This window comes from Chiloscyllium punctatum, chromosome 27 (genome assembly GCF_047496795.1).
Source record: "Chiloscyllium punctatum isolate Juve2018m chromosome 27, sChiPun1.3, whole genome shotgun sequence".
Taxonomy (NCBI): Eukaryota; Metazoa; Chordata; class Chondrichthyes; order Orectolobiformes; family Hemiscylliidae; genus Chiloscyllium; species Chiloscyllium punctatum.
In genome coordinates this window covers 4743700-4749699 of record NC_092765.1, presented here as the reverse complement: position 1 = coordinate 4749699, position 6000 = coordinate 4743700, and positions in this window count along the sequence as shown.

Below are 6000 nucleotides of genomic sequence, written 5' to 3'. Positions count from 1 at the left end.
TACCCTTTCAAGGAGTAAATCTACCAAACCATTCTAGATCCATAGAAAAGCTGTCTGAAACAGCTGAGTGAGTCACCTGATTCAAGGGCAATTAAGGATGGGCTTGCTGGAGATGCCTACATCCCATGGAAGAATAAAGGTGATAAAGGAGTAGGCCATTCAGCCCGTGCCACAATTCAACAAGATAATGTCTGCTCTGATTGTGGCCTTCACTTTCATGCCAATTTCCTGAGAATTTGCCCTCTCACATATTAATGCCCCTTTACAGAATCTGTTCTCCTCACAACTTTATTTGCCTCCTTATCTTTGTATCATCAGCAAACCTGGCTGCAATGCAATTAATTGCTTCATCCATGTGTCTCATGACAAATGGTTGATGCTCCAGCACTTAACTAGGTGCAGTCTGCCATCCTGAGAATTGCTAAACTTCTATTTCCTGTGAATAAGTTACTTGACCAGTCTCCTAACCATATTAATGTACCACTCCCAACGCCATAAATGTTTAACTTGGTTAGCAACCTTTTATGTGACACCTTATTTAATGCCTTTTCGAAGTTCAAACTCATTGCACCTGCTGGTTCATCTTACTTGCTACATCCTCAAAGAACGCTGATAATTTGCTAAATGTGATTTCTCTTTAATAAAAACATGTTGACTCTACCTGATTTGATGTGGTAGATAGTTTCCAAAGTTCAACAATGACACTCAAAAACTAATCAGACAAGTTCCCTGAGATGGTGGATGAGAACACAGATACTGAGGAAGGCAGTTCCCTGCATTCATGTACAGGTTATACACTGTGGTTTCAGTCTGGAAACTCCCTTCCCAATAGCACTAGGAGTGTCTCTCCGCCTGCACGGATTGCAGAGGTTGAAGTTGGCAAGTGACCATAAGGTAATTAGGGAAAAGCTAACTTAACTGGCAAAACCCAAATACCACAAATTAATATAAGAAGGGTTTGGTAGATTTACTCCTTGAAAAGGGTATTATTGTTCAATGTGGGCTTTTACGAAAGTCAATCATGGTCCACAGGTAACCATTATGGAGACTAGGTTTCAATTCCAAATGTTCGGAATTTATTTGATATTCCACCAGGTGTCATGGTGGGACTTGAATCTTTGAGGCCAGAGTACTATTAACCTGGGCCTCAGAATGACCAATCTAGCGATTGTATAGCTACACCAACATTGCTCAATGCAGTGATTGGAATCATCTTATTGACTGAGATCCTTGGTTGGGATTGTTAACTTGGGCCAATCAGGGAGCCCTGGCTGACAGATATAAACAGGAGATTCCTTCCTGGCGGTGGAATATAAATAAAGATTTTCAAAAAAAAATCAAACAGGAGATTTCAAATCTCCTCACTTCAGGGACTAACTCTGAGGTGGCTGGCCACAGCCAGGGTACTGTGCACCTAGAAATAAAGGGTGACTTGGTGACAGTATACCGGCCTCTTTGCAGATATCTCACACACCAAAATCTTTTTTTTGGTACAGAGAAGGTTTACGAGGATGTTCCCTGGTATGGAAGGTGCTAGATATGAGGAGAGGTTGAGTAGGTTAGGTTTATTTTCACTAGGAAAAAGGAGATGGGGGGGGGAACCCGATTGAGGTTTATAAAATCATGAAGGGTATAGCCAGGGTGGATAGAGACAAGCTTTTTCCCAGGGTGAAGGATTCAATAATGAGAGGTCATGCTTTCAAGGTGAGAGGTGGAAAGTTTAAGGGGGATACACGCGGCAAGTACTTCACACAGAGGGTGGTGGGTGTTTGGAGCATGTTGCCAGCAGAGTTGGTAGAGGCAGGCACGGGAGATTCATTTAGGATGCGTCTGGACAGATGCATGAGTAGGTGGGGAGCAGAGGGATACAGATGCTTAGGAATTGACCGACAGGTTTAGACAGTACATTTGGATTGGCTCAGACTTGGAGGGCCAAAGGGCCTGTTCCTGGGCTGTAAATTTTCTTTGTTCTTTGTTCTAAGAAAAACCAGGAACACACCCTTAAGTGGATCTCCACTCTTCATGGTCAGTATTCATTGAAATCATGGGCCAAGTGCTGGCAAATGGGATTAGATGAGGTTAGGATATCTGGTCGCTGTGGATGATTTGGACCGAAGGGTTTGTTTCTGTGCTATACATCTCTAGGACTCAAATTAAAATCAGGGAGCAAACTGAAAATCCAAATGAGTCCTAACTTTGGTATTGGAAGGACAGAAGAATCTTTTACATACACAATTGTACATGGCTATCCCAATGCTATATCTCAACAACGAGCTTTGGTTGCAACCCTTCAAAGACTCAGATATTAAAGTTTCAAACTTCCTGTCACTCACCAGCCTTACATTCCCAGTATTGCATGGTGTACAGAATCTTGGCAATGGCCTGTTCTAATACATAACACCAAGGCGTCAATTTCCATCCATGGGTCAAATGTGGAGAGTCGATGAAGCCCTCAGCTCCACAAGGCTGACTTAAAAGTAGCTGCCAAAACATTAGATTTCTACTCAGGGGTGGATTGACTGTATTTGAAGTCAGAAAAGAGATCCTGGATGTCGTGAGGCAGATGCCAGTTGCAGGAGTGAATAGGGAGCAGGCTTGCATCCCTGTGTCATGTCACATGCGCATGCCTGTACCCACAGTTGCCTTCCTTCAATTAAACAATATCCTTTTAACAACAGGTGATTTGTTCAAGTGCAGAATTCTTCTATAAGGATTAGTATTTGTCCCATTTCAATGAAGCTGTAACCACTTGTAGTTGTCAAACTATGAAATGCTAGGCATTTCATGAAATCAGTCATGCAGCACTAATTCAGTAAAAATTATTTCTAATTCTCCAGACTATTTGGTATGGACAGTTTGGTTAACCATGTTTGAGGATAAGAAGTTAGAAAGTCCTAACAAGAGCAGCCAATTGTCTTAACAACAGTATGTAGTTTATTGCATGATAACAGTAGGTGCAGGTCAACTTGTCTTTTTAGACATAATGACTAAAACTCAGTAGTTGTTACCTGGAGGTATTTAAGCAACAGTCCCATCCCTAATCACCATGTTCCATGTACTCCAGAACCAATCACTACCAGCTAATGGTTGTGGTAGAGTGTAGCTATATTCATCTGTTTTGTACAGGATTTAAGGTCTTGTTTGGTTAACTGTGATAGAGCAACTTAGAAAGAAAGTGAACTGGTCTTCACCACAAGATGTAGTTTATTCAATGATAGTGATAAGTACAAGTACCATCATTAGCAAAACCACCAGGAGCTAGGGATGACATGGCTGACCCCATCAGGATCTCATGTTGGATTCCTCTTGTCCTTATCTAAGACTGTATGCCATTGTCAGACTGTGTGAAGTTTAATGCAGTCTCCAACATTAGCCCTTACAGAACCATTACCTTATATAATTGTACTTTCCCTCTTCAAATGGGTAACTTACAAAATGCACAAAGTTCAGTCCCGCTCTTATCGGGTCTATTCGGATGTTTGGGCCCGGGCGACCAAATTCCCAACAGAGTGGAAGCAGCCGCTAATCTAAGTGACCAGTTGCCTCCACAAACCGCACACATCCCCGAATTCTAATTTGCTCCCATTCCCGCCCACTCCAAAACAAAATGGGAAAATCCTCTGTTCAATATCCAGCCTCTTCCGCCATTTCCCACCATAATGGATAGACTGTTCAACATGATGAAAATCTAGGGCTCAATTTATCAACATGAAATAGAACTCTGTTCCCTGACACTGACTTCCTGTACACACCCTGTATTTGATGAACCTCCCTTCAGCATTGCATGCCACCTCCTCCTTAAAACCCTCTATTCCTTGACCTTCCTCTGCTGTCCTTCGCACACAGCTCACTGGATGTGGTCAGCCCTCCCACCAACTGCTTCTTTTATCTTGGACTGATTTCACCTCTTGGGATTTTCCTTTAGGATAAAATCAGGCAAGTTTGCAACCAAAGTAAATTATTCTTCATACCATTTACATTTTAATAATTTGAACTTTTTTGTTAGTATTCACATGTGGATGTTGCTGTCTGGGCCAGCATTTATTGCCCTGTCCCTAACTGCCCGCTTGGGAAGTTAGTGGTGAGCTGTTCCCTGGAATCCCTACTGTCGGTAGACCCACAATGCCTTTAGGGAGGGAACTCCAGGATTTTGACCCCAACGACACAAAGGAACGGCAGTATACTCCCAAATCAGGATGATGAGTGACTTAGACAAACACTGGCATTCAAGATCAGAACAAACATCAGTCAGAAAAGAAACAATAATGTCCTGCAGAAGTGAAAAGAGCTCTATAAATGAACACCTTTTAGTCCTGTTACATACAGAAAATCATCCGACCTTTGCTGAGGCTAGGATCAGGTTGTGCACTGGTGCCCAAGAATTGTTTTTTAAGGTCAGGGTTAATGATTGACCACTCACTGAGGTACTGGGCAGGGAGAGTGATGTATCCTGTACCGTGCAGAAATGTCAACTCTCCTGCTCCTTGGATCCTGCCTGACCTGCTGTTCTTTTTCCAGAGCCACACTTTTCAACTCTGACTCTCCAGAATCTGCAGTCCTCACTTTCTCCTGGTGTCCTCCAGCATAATCAACAGCCTTCGAAACCGAGAACTCGCAAAAAGACATCAGGTTGTGAAGAACAGGTCATTTCAGTTTGAAAAATAGTGCAATTGCATAGTTCCCTTGTGAAGATGGGATTCTATCCCAAGAAAAGGTTAAAAATCATTTAGCACCAGGTTATAGAACTTGTTGGATTATAACCTGGTATTGTGTGATTTTTTTTTAAACTTTGTCCATTCCAGACCAACACTGGCATATCCACATCATGGACCCCAAGAAAATGATTTTCTGTAATACTGCAGTTGGCCTACAGAGGTCACCCATGGCTCACTCTTTCTCACCCGCACTGCAGATGGTGACTAAACTCGGTCTGTAAAGCAACATTCAGTCTGTACGATTTGGCCATGATTTCTGTCCAAGTGCCACGATAGGTTGAAAAAAAGGACGACAACAACCCATGATAGAGCAGGTCTGATGTGGAATCAAGAGGGAAATAATGGGAAGTGCCTTCTGTCTGCATTTGTGAAAAAGATAATCAGGCTGAACAGACTCACATGCATTCAAAACACTAACACACCATTGATCAACAAACTATATTCTTTTAAAACATCCCTTTCTTAAACCCAAGCAGTCGACAACAGATGTTTCAGCTACTATGATACAATACACAATTTGAAATAATGATGCTGAGCACATAAATCAGGTCCTACCACCACTTATTTCCTCCAGAGATTTTGCCATTAGAGATTCTTATTCTAGTTCTCCCTGACCTCAGCAATGAAGGGTCAGCTGTCTGCGTGCTCTCTTCTCTCTTTCTCTGCAGTGAGAAGGAAAAAAGCTCAATTCTAACTCACGGTTTAACTCCTTCCATTGCAGCATGATTGAAATAATGGAACAGATTGTTACAACTTCCCCAAAAAGCAATCAGGAGTTTTCATCAGTCAATTTTGTCTTTTTAATGTTGAGTACAACCTCGACTAGGTAGAGTATTAAAATCTATGAAGCTGATGAGGAGAACATTGAACTGCTACGTTACTGTTCAAAATGCAATGGAGACTTTTTTTTACAAGTTTGAGGAAAAAGCTAATGGCATAAAGTAATAGCATAGTTACAGGACAAGGAAAATACTAAGAAGAGAAATTTCTACACTGGAGGTTTGAAAGTGATTGGAATTCATGATCACAGAGACCTGTCGATGCTTAAGTTTTGAATATATTCAGGGCATTGATGCGTAAACCTGTTGGGGATAAAGTGAATCAAGGACTACAAGGAAAGTAATGTAGAAATTCACTCAGGCCTGGCAGAGAATGTTAGAATCCCAATAGTGTAGAAAAAGACCATTCAGCCACTGAGTCTGCACTGATCCTCTGAAGATCATTTCACCCAGACCCCACCCTACCCCTGTAACTCTGCATTTCCCTTGGCTAACCCACTGAGCCT